Raw genomic sequence first — 12,006 nt, forward strand, 5'->3', positions numbered from 1 at the left:
GGTCGCTCCGTGTGAATTGTGGGTGGCATTGGTAGCGCATTGACCCAACTAAAAGGATAAAATCTAAAGGATAATATGAAGGAAAAAAAACCTAAGATGATTTAATTTTGTCTTTAAATTAATGTCCGTTCTCGAGGAAGATGCAACTTAGGTTAGGTAATAGATTAAAAAGTGATGTCGTTCCCGGTCTCATGATCAAATATAGACAGAAAAATCACAAGAACATTTTAATTTAGCATAGAGTCTGAGATGTTACATATCTAACGAATCATTTTACATCTGTTGGATATTGATTCAGATCTATTAAAATAAATACGGATACAGATATTATCTGTGTGTCAATCCATAGAGTCAGATTGATGTTATTTCCTAAGATCGCACCCAAATGGCGACGGATGCACATACTGATTACACGATTCAATTCCAAAAGTACTAATCGGGCAGTGAAATGCGACTGAATTGGTCAATGTACCAAATTAAGGCAGCGCTCGCGTTGTTCCCTTCGTCTTTAGTTGTAACTCATACCGAAAATAACGAACTCTTCGTCGTAACCTCATCGTCGGAGCTGACGTCTCCTTGATCGATCACCGGCGAGCCGCTGCCGTCCGGCGCCAGTGAAATAGACGGAAAAAGCCTGGTTGCACGCCAAAGGACCGGGACGACTCCTGCAGCCAGGCCCATGGTGAACCGGAATGGTCAGAAATCTCGGCTTCGATCAGAAGACGAACCACGACAAGGTTCAAAATGCACTCGTCTGTCGATCTTCGTGGGCATCTCGGAATCCACGAAGGCACGGACCTTGAATTACAGACAATTCCCACACGCACTTCTTTTGTATTTTTCTACCGCGAGAATTAAAATCCCAAAAATTAGTAGTTACAATTAGAGTGACCAAACAAAATAGAAAACTATACCAAATTAGGACTTAATTACTCAAGCAAAAACTCCAATGAAGAACAGAATAGGCACCAACATAGAAAACTCAAAAGCAGTTCCAATTTTGATCATAGGAATAGGTAAAACAATATCACCTTTTTTTTTATTGATTACTCATTTGTTAGATTAGTTAACTGACTCGATTATTATCAGAGCAGTGCATGTGAACTTGCATGGGTGGCCGTGAAGGGACACGTGAAGCCAAGCTTGATGCGCAACAATGGAGGTAGTGAAGATGGTTATGATGACGATGGTGGTTGACGATTTTGCAGTGTGCTGTGTGGCTGCTAGCGTCTAGGGAGATGATTCCCATTCCAATGGTGTCAAATGCAAGCCAGTCCATTCTTCTCTGCTGCCTGATTTTGTTTCCTACTACATGCCATATTCTTCCTGTCGAGAAAGACGTAGCTATTTTCAAAAGCTGAGTAACTATCATAATGTGGCCTGTGCAGAGGATCAACTGCAACTGACGACGGTGCAGCAGAAATCAAGCCAACGAATGGATAAGCCTCGGTTCGATCGATTTGACAGCATCCCTCCATACATCCACGAAATGATGAAACCATGTCCGCATGTGAGAGTTGTCATCACAGAATGATTGGTGCTGCAATCACTGATGATGTGAGATTAAAGATGAGTTTGGATTTCACAAGTTTTGTTCACATAGGAAATGCAGCCTTGTGCATGCATCTGTACATAGCAAAGGCAGTCAGCTAATTTTGACTTCACGAATACCAAAAACTAACTAATTTCATAAACATTATTTTCAAAAAGAAATAGTTAACAAGGAAACCAAGCTCAATCACAAATTATGCACAGATAGCCATGCCCTAATTCACAAATACTGGTGAACAAAAAACAAGAGCTCATAAAAAAGCACAAAATTTGAATTTTAGAGTGTTTGGGAGCTTTATATCATTACGATAAAAGCTTTAAGAACGACCTCAGTAGCTAGCCTAACACATTCCGATGTGAGATTAAATCAGGGTGTACTGCAGGTAAGGACAGGCCTCTGTGGACTGTCTTCAGACAAGCCATCAAACCCTTGGCTTATGTTCAATCTTGTTAGTTTTTATATGATAGAATTAATAAGGACAATAAATACATAATTGTTTTATCTTTTAGCATGTATTTCTTAAGGTAGGATTGTTAGCTCCATATTCAAATGGGGAAAAAAACATGCAAAAGTTGTTGCTCCATTCTTAAACCTTGATTCAAGGTTTAATGTTCTCGATGCAGGAGACGCAGCTGAAAGAAACACCATCGTCCAACATACGTTATTGTTTCAGAGGGATTGTGTCAAAGAAGTAAACTAGCTTTTCTAAGCCAATAGTACGTTCTAGATTTTGAATAGAACTAAAAGAAGTTGTGCGTAAGCTCTAGTTGATCATTTTAAGAAGTAGATTTTGTTGCGAACTTCAAAATGTTTCAGATCAATACTTTCACCGGCTCTGCCAATGTTTATATAATCTTCTAATACTGCATGTCTTTATGTGCTTTTCTTTTTGATGCTGCATAGAGAAATGAAATCATGTTTGCTTTAACACAATCAGGAACAAGTTGGTGGATGGCAAATAAGGTAGATATATAATTTTAGTTTGCTTGTGTACAAATTCTAAATGATTTATGTATAAAATTTAAATCACTATTTCTGAATTGAATGCTAAATACTAGTACAATTTAGTCATTTAAATAAAATTGTAGGCTCTATCAAAATTATATTATAGATATTAAATTTAAATGTAATCTAATTTTATTTAAAAAATTGATAAACTCAGGTATTCTTATTGACTAGTCCTGGGATGATTGATCTGACTCTACAGAAGTTTCTCACTTGCCACTAGGGTAAATCGGGAATCGCGTGCGGTGGGTAGCTTAGAAGCTCAGCATCTTTTGATTACGCGTCCTGTTTTGAAGAAAAATTTCTACAAATATATCATAGCTGAAGATCGAACTATGAGTATCTGGGTGATAATCTGTATATCCTACCACGGTACCATAACCCTAGGGACGATCTAAATTTATTTAAATGTAGATCCATTATATTAACAACCCCTCTAGTGCGGCCCCATGGATATGGAGGGAGGTACATACAAATACACAGGCGTCAGATATATGGTAGGATAAACTCCAAATAATCAGTTCCTGAGAATCGACTCTTAACAATTACGTTATGTCACAGATATCATGCGTCCAGAGTATCTGCCATCTAAAGTTATTTAATGCTGATATAGTAAGTTGTAAAAGCTTTCTTGAAGGGGGTATAAAAAATCTTTTTATATCATAAGAAAGTCTTCACAATCAAAAGGAGCTGCAGCATGCTGCTCGTTCAGGACTAAGCACTCCAAATAAGCCACGACAACTAAAAGGAGAACTGAAATTCACTAGAGCAATCCGACGCGATTGCAGAAGCCAAAGTCTGCTCATCAATCAACAGTACACTCTCAAGGCTCATCCAAGCTAGTCCTTAGCAAAAGCCGAACATAAGCTATAATACATACTTTGGATAAGCTTAGTAAGTGCCCTTGTTGAGGGAATGGATGGGCAGACTCGTAGCCCAAAAAGTTTTGGCACAACAGCGTGTGCAGTAAAATTTGCTTCCCATGCATCCTTATATTGCCCCTTTTTGGCTCAAACATTAAAATCTAATTCTTGCATAAACACAACATAATCACTAGGTATTACTGATTTCCTTATTCTATTAGATCTTCTTAAGTTATCCTCTTGAGGAACTTTTTGTTAAATTGGTTGAACAATTTCTTGTTGTTCTTTATTATCAATTTGTTCAATTAGATTTTTATCAACATTTTGTCAAATCTCCTCAATTTGTTATCTAACATCATTTGTGTTTGAGGGGTGTAAATGACAGTTCATCCATAACTTAAACAAGGTGGTTCATCATTAATGTGATGCTTCTCAGAAGCTGTCTTGAAAATAATCACTCCCATTAGTCAAGTCATTCTCAAGACATTTTGCATTTCTTGATTCCACAATTCTAGTGTTGTGAGATGAACAGTAAAATATATATCCTTTGGACTTTTGGGCATATCCAATAAAATACCCACTTATATTCCTTGGGTCATGTTTCTTTTCTTGTTCGTTATAAATTCTTACTTTAGACAGATATCCCTAAATGCGTATATATTGCAAACTCAATTTTCAACCTTTCCACAACTCAAATAGCATCTTTAAAACAATCTTGGTTGAAACTCGATTTAATTTGTTCACTGTTGTTTTAAGAGCTTCAATTCATAAGGATTTAGGAAGTTTGGTGTTGTTGTGCATACTTCTAACCATGTTCATTAAATTTTGATTTTTTCTTTCAGCCATAGTCTGGTGAAGTAGGCATGGTGTATTAGACAACAATTCTATTTTCTTGAAGAAACTTCACAAATGGACCAAATGCTTCTCCACTCTCAGTGTATCTACCATAGTATTCTCCACCTCTATCCGTTCTCATGATCTTAATTTTTTTTCACACTATTTTTCTATCTCGGCCTTAAATATCATAAAGGCACTTAATACTTCATTTTTATTATGAAGCGGGTAGATATACATATATCCTGAGTAATCATTAATAAAAGAGATATAATATTTCAGATCATGCATATACATGTATGGATAACATATATTTGAATATATGATCTCCAATATTTTAGTACTCCTCTTGACATCCCTTTTGAATTTGTTGATTTGCTTTCCCTTTATGTAGTCCACACTGTTGGACCCCGTGGCTGTTTTTATGTGATCAACTAAGTTAAGTTAGGTCATGTTATGTTTTGATCCTTGTATCTAAGTATGCAGGAGCTTAGGAACACAAGAAGTCGAGTAGAAGACGCAGCTAGATAGAAATATGGCACGAGAAGGGAGCCGACAAGCTCGGTGCATCCGAGGGATGAAGCGCTGTAGAAGTGTACACCGATGGACGAGAAGAACGTGCACTACTTTCGAGGGATGAAAAGCCGAAGCGGAAGCTTGCTCGAAGAAGCAGGCTGAAAATTGGGTTCGGGTGAACCCTATTTCGGTTGGCCGAAATCACCCAGGTGATCGGAGCAACGGAAGAGCTAAATGGAGCTATCGAGCTGCTGGAGGCACCTTCAACAAGAGTTGAAGGCGCCTCCATGACCTTCAGGTGAAAGGCGCCTTCAACAGGGTTGAAGGCGCCTTTAACAGGACTGAAGGCGCCTTCAACCAACCATGGAAGGCGCCTTCCAACCCTATAGAAGGTGCCTTCGACCAAGAATTTAGCCAATAGCAATGGATAAACATTTATCCACTGCTGCCTTGCTGGAGGTGCCTTCCACCCTATTGAAGGCGTCTTCCAGCCATGGATAATTTTCCCAGGGGTTATAAAAAGATCTCTGAATCTAGGAAATAATAAATCAACTATTGTTTTAATTTTCTAGCAACTTTCTAAGCTTTTAACGAGTGTAAGAGGCTTCTCCACCTTCAATGAATAAGATTTTCTTTTAGTGCGTTCATTAGTCTTGGATTAACAACTACAAGGTTGTAACCAAGTAAATTTTGTGCCTCGTCTTTTAAGTTACGTTGTTATTTTCATTTGTTATTATAGTTGCTTTTAATTAAAGTTGAAAGAATGAGAAAAGTGTTTGTTTTATTTTGATAGACAATTCACCTCCCGCTTGCTGGCTCCGCTGTGCCAACAAGTGGTATCAGAGCCCAATCATCTTAGAAGGACTAACCACCGACTGAAGCACCGAAACGATAGCCGGACCAATAATTTACCCACCAAATTTCGAGGGAGAATTTGCGTCTTGGAAGAAACGCATGGAGGTATTTTTTTAAATTAATTTTGAATTATTATTAATATTAAAATATGAATTTGTAGCATCGAAAGAAAAAGAGGAGTATCAATGGACCAAAAAGGAGCAAGCAGATTTCGTAACAAATGGATGAGCCAAATTTCATCTACTGAGCGTACTACCTTCGCAAGAAGTCAATAGAATCGACACCTATGAATCAGCAAAGGAACTTTGGGAGAAGTTCCTGGAACTACACAAAGGTACGTTCGAAGCCAAACTCGTAAAACGGGACCTATTTCGGAACCAAATAAGCAATCTCTAAATGGAAGAAGGTGAATCGGTTGCTCAACTACACGGAAGAATCAAGGAGCTAATTACTGGCTTAAGGAATATCGGAGAAACGGTAACCAATCGGGACACGCTAAGACATGCTTTAAATATGTTTCTGAGAACATCAGAATGGGCATCTATAGTAGACTCCTATTATATCTCCAAAGATCTTGAGGTGAGTACTTTAAAAAATCTTTTCTCTACTTTTGAATTACATGAATCTCAGTGTGCAGGACAAAGAAAGGGATCGAGTCAAAACATTTCCCTAACGGCAAGAATGGATGATCCAAACTCCAAAGAGTCAATTGATGAAGATGAAACGACTTTAATGGTAAGAAAATTTAATAAGTTTATTCAATCTAATAAGTTTAAATCGCAGACAAAAAAACATTATTGAAACAAAAGGAAGGTCTGATTCTTCAACTGCAATGAAGAAGGGCACATCAAGGATGAATGCCCTAAACTAAAGAAGAATGAGAAAGACAAGGGCAACAGATCAAAACACAAGAACTTAAAGGTCACATGGGATGAATCATCATCCTCTGAGTCCGAGATCGAAGCCTTCTCTAGACTAGCCCTAATGGCAAACCATCAAACAGAAGATGAAGGTAGCTTAGAGATGAGTATCGATGAAGGGAGAGGATCATCAGAAGAAATCTATGATAAAGGGAGAGCATTGGAACATTAGGTAAGTGAGGTACGTGCACTATCTCCCAAGCAGTCATTTAATTTCATTAAGATTTTTTCCAAAGATCTAGTAAAATTAGAAAAAAATGTTAAGTTAAAATTAAACTTAGCAAAGACATGTCCCTTAGTTTTGTTTGACAATTTAAAACTAGAAAATGACAAATTGAAAATGCAAATCGAAACTTTGGAAAAAGAACATGCATATTTGAAATTAAGTAACTTTCAAAAATAAAAAACTAGAAATTATGGTAGGCTAAATTGGTATTTATGATTTCACAGGGGTCAAATTAGAAAGATCCCCAGAAGTTATATGCCTCCAAAATTTTTAAATAACCTAGTAGGAAGAAACTTATATTGTGTTCTAAAAATATACTTAGAGTAAAACTCTTTTTAAAAGGGTTAAATGTGAGAAAGGAAATTAAATATTAATTTCTTTAAAAAATTTTGTCTAAGAAAGTGGTTGTTGCTCCAATATTCAAGAAGGCCTAGTGCTTCGCACAACCTGGAAGCATATTATTGAAATAAATATTTAATTGACTAACTGTTAAACGATTTACTATTATAATCTTTTAACAACTCAATTTTTTTTTTAAGAAAAATTAGTCAAATTTTTTGTTTTTTTAAAACACTTTTATTTCTTGTCAAATACAAAGTATGATGTTATGAAATTTCTTGTTAAAAATTGTTAAACATTCTATTTGCTATTTCTACCCCTAAATATTGATTTCAAACTTTTCTAACTTCTTATGTTATTTTTTCATATTTTCTTGATGTGATCAAAGGGGGAGGAATAGATATAAGTCTAGGGAGAGTTAGGATTTTTAAATTTAAATTCATTTGCAACATTATACTTAAACATTTATAATGTTATTTTTACAATTTCTTTACAATACTCATTGCAATTTGTTTATTTTTACCCTAACTTAAACTTGGGTTGATGCATATCAAAAAGGGAGAGATTGTTGGTCCTCGTGGTAGTTTTGATGCGATCAACCAAGTTAAGTTAGATCTTATTATGTTTTGATCCTTGTGTCTAAGTATGCAGGAGCTTAGGAACATAAGAAGTCGAGCGGAAGACGCAGCTAGCGAGAAGGATGGCACGGGAAGGGAGTCGACGGGTTGGGTGCATTCGAGGGATGAAGTGCTGCGGAAGAGTACACCGATGGACGAGTAGGATGTGTGCGACGTTCGAGGGGCGAAAAGTCGAAGCGGAAGCCTACTCGAGGAAGAATGCTAGAAATTGAGTTTGGGTGAGCCCTATTTCGATTGACCAAAATAACTCAGGCGGGAGCAGCGAAAGAGCTAAATGAAGCTATGGAGCTACTGGAGGCACCTTCAACAAGAGTTGAAGGCACCTCCACGACTTTTAGGCGAAAGGCGCCTTCAACAAGGCTGAAGGCGCCTTCAACCAACCATGGAAAGCGCCTTCTAGGCCTATGGAAGGCGCTTTCGACTAGGAATTTAGCCGGTAGCAGTGGATAAACGTTTATCCACTGCTGCCTCGCTGGAGGTGCCTTCCACCCTATTGAAGGCGCCTTTCAGCCACGGGTAACTTTTCCCAAGGGCTATAAAAAGACCCCTGAACCTAGGAAATAATAAATCAACTCCTGTTTTAATTTCCTAGCAATTGTCGAAACTTTCAACAAGTGTAAGAGACTTCTCCGCCTTCAACGAAGGACATTTTCTTTTAGTAGTTTTATTGCTCTTGGATTAACAACCACCTAGGTTATAACCAAGTAAATTTTGTGCCTCGTCTTTTAAGTTGTTATTTTCATTTGTTATTATAGTTGCTTTTAATTAGAGTTGAAAGAACGGAAAAGATGTATGTTTTATTTTGATAGGAAATTCACCCCCCCTCTTGTCGGCCCCGCTGCGCCAACACACACAAGTCTTAAAATTAGCAAAATCTAAAGTATCAAGTACTCCATTATTTACTAATCTTTTTATTCTCTCCATGGAGATATGTCCCAATCTTCGGTGCCACAAAGTAGAATAATCCTCATTTATAACACATCTTTTAATACCCGCTCGAACATGTATAGTGAATTGATATTATTTTGCAAAGATATGGAATAAATGTCATCAATCATTGTATCATTTTCAACAAGATTGGATTTATAAAATAAATTCACAGAATTACTTAAAAATTCAAAAAAAAACATCCAAATGTATAAACTTTGAAATAGAAATTATATTTCTTGCAAAATATAAAATATAAAATATTTTTTCCAACTTCAAAACAAAACCACTATCTAAAATTAAAATTCATGTTCCAATTATCTCCACATGTGAGAACATCTTGCTTTCAAAATAAATGCTTTGATCACTTTCTACTGGCTTTCTTAGGCTTAGCATACTCTGTAAGGTATTTGTGAGATGGATTATAGAATCAGAATCAATGCACCATGTATTATAAATCATACTAATCATATTAGATTCATAATAGACAAATGATATAAGAATACTTTTTTTTTTCAAATCAATCCTTAAATTTAGTACAATCCTTCTTTATGTGCCATTTCTTTTTACAAAAGAAACACTTAGATTCCTTCTTGATGTCAGGTTGGGGTGGAATCTTCCCTTTCTCTTTCCCTTTGACTTTGGCTTATTTTTGTGGCTTCTTTTGTGTAATCATAAGAGCATTATCACTCATTTATATTAGCAACCTTCTTTCCTATTGTAAATACATATTCATTAACTCATTGATTGACGATACTTATCCTTATGTGGGAAATTTTGAAAGGACCATATTGATGAGGAAGAGTGCATAAGATGTAGTGCACAAGGAAAGTTTCAGATATTTTCACCTTGAGTGTTTTCAATCGAGCCACTATATCCCTCATCTTCATGATATGCTCTCGCACACCTTTCACGTTGGTGAGCCTTAATAATAGAATCCCATTATTAGGGTACTAAAAAGGGCCTTCTCTAACATTGCAAATTGTTCATCAATTGCCTTAAGTAGGTCCTTGACTTTTTCATGCTCCTCAACCACGCCACGAATACAAGTAGAGATTTTGATTTTTATGAACATTACGCATAAATGATTAGATCACTCCCATTTTTCATAAAGGTCAATCTCATCAGGAATATTGATTTCATTAATAACAGATGGTTAGTCTTTTTTTATGGCATAATCAATATCCAACCACTCCAAATGAAGGAGAATTCTTTCCTTCCCGACTTTATAGTTATCATCCTTAAGTTCAAGAATATCACAATGCATATAAGAGAAATTCAAAGATTATATTGCATAAATTAAATACGTGCTTTAAAAAATGACATGTTTTACCAATGTAAATTATGTTTAGAGAAAAATCTAGTGACATAAAACTTATTTGTATGCTAAAGTTTTAATTCAATTAGATTTTATTATAACTTTATAATAAAAATATCACAAAAAAATCTTTAACTCCGGGTAAATTAAAAAAAATATGATTTGATAGTTTATTTTAATTAATCATATAAATATAACAAAGATGGAGTAAAATTTATTATATGTATATAATTAATTATTATATATTTATGTTCACTATGTGATCCTAATCCACTTAATATATAATTTTTCATAATTAAGGGTGTTGTGACTAAATCTTAATTATTTAAAATTATATGGTTGCTGGATAAAATTTTAGCTTTGCATAATTTTTATATAGTAATTATTTAGTAACACACTTAACACTTTCCAAAAGTGTTTCCATAAAAGATTGGTAGAGTTAAGGTGGGAGAATCAATAAGACTAGTCTATGAATAATTTCCTTTGATCATATCTTCTCGGATTATTTTTAATTACTATTAAATTTAATTATTCAAATAATAACTCTTCATAAGTAAAAATTGTCAACTTAATTTGTATTTATAATTTATGAGCTTAACATCAAATCAGAAGAATTTTTTTTTACAATAATTGATACAAAACATGGAATTTTTTTCAAGAAAAGAAAAATTCATAATTTTGGAAGGACAAATTTTTCCAAACTCCAAATTTTGTACATGCAAATCATATATATATCAAGAAAGAATTCATAATAATTGATATATCATACCTAAATTTATTTTTAAAAAATAAATATTCATAATTTTAAAAGGAAAATTTTCTCAATACCAATTTAAATTTTCAAAAAAAAAAAATAATGATATCACATGATATATATATATATATATATATATATATATATATATATATATATATAGACCCAACCCCTTAGACTTTGGTTGATGTTTTGAAAATTGGAAAATTGAATGAACACGTTTTTCAAAAATTTAGTTGATTGAAAATTATATATATATATATATATAAATGATAATCTATCCTTGAGATGACCAGTCCAACACAATGGAAGTTTTTTATCGATCATTTGATTACACCCCTCCTATTTGGAGAAAAAATTTCTACAAATACGTCATAGTTGGGGATCGAACCGTGAATACCTGAGTGATAACCTAGATATCCTACTGCGACACTATAGCCCAACATCCTTTTTTTAAATGACCTTACTTGAACAGGATCTATTCTACTCGTACAACTGTATCCTTGAGTGTTAAGGAGATATGCAACACAATCTCGTTGATGACATAAGATCTCGAGTTCAGAGCATGATTAATGGCTCAGGTCTCTTAGGACCGGTGGCTATAGAGGCTTGTTCTCAGCATATCTGTGTTTACTGGGATGGTCTGACTTCTAAATTTTTATGTCCCCTGGGTTATGGTGTCGCGGTAGGACATCGACGTTGTCACCCAGACATCCACGGTTCGATTCTCAGCTATGACATATTTATAAGAATTTTTCTTCCAAATGGGGGGTGCAATCAAAAGATATTGTGCTTCCGAGCCGACTGTCGTGTGCACTTCCTGATTTACCCTGATGGTCGGTGGAAAACTTCCGTGAGACCGGGTCAACTACCCTCAAGGATCTTTAATAAGACTAACTGGGATTATCACTCATCTTTTCAAAGACATCCGATAAAAAAAATGATTGAAAATTATACGAAGATGAAGGTAAAAATGGCTTCAATACCACCTATTAGAATTTAAATTATACTTTGTACTAAATAAATATGATACTGAATGTGGAAGAAGGATGTTTCCTCTAACCATTTGATATTTGAAGAATACTTTGAATATCATTTTTGTTGTTTAATGATTTAGAGCCTTCTAATAACTCTAAATATCTTACTTAGATTGTGTTATTATTCTTGAAGGGTGTGTATTTATGGACCCTAAATGTCACTATTATTTATATTTATAGGGGACTTATTATCATCATTGAATAAAAGGTAATATTTTGGTT

At 34.9% G+C, this 12,006-nt stretch overlaps 1 pseudogene; it reads left to right on the forward strand.

Moving 5' to 3' along the window:
* The first annotated feature begins 11,204 nt into the window (after window positions 1–11,204).
* On the forward strand, window positions 11,205–11,404 carry LOC121983669 (annotated as a pseudogene).
* Window positions 11,405–12,006: the final 602 nt, after the last annotated feature.

The sequence above is a fragment of the Zingiber officinale genome, chromosome 5A, assembly GCF_018446385.1.
Source record: "Zingiber officinale cultivar Zhangliang chromosome 5A, Zo_v1.1, whole genome shotgun sequence".
Classification (NCBI taxonomy): domain Eukaryota; kingdom Viridiplantae; phylum Streptophyta; class Magnoliopsida; order Zingiberales; family Zingiberaceae; genus Zingiber; species Zingiber officinale.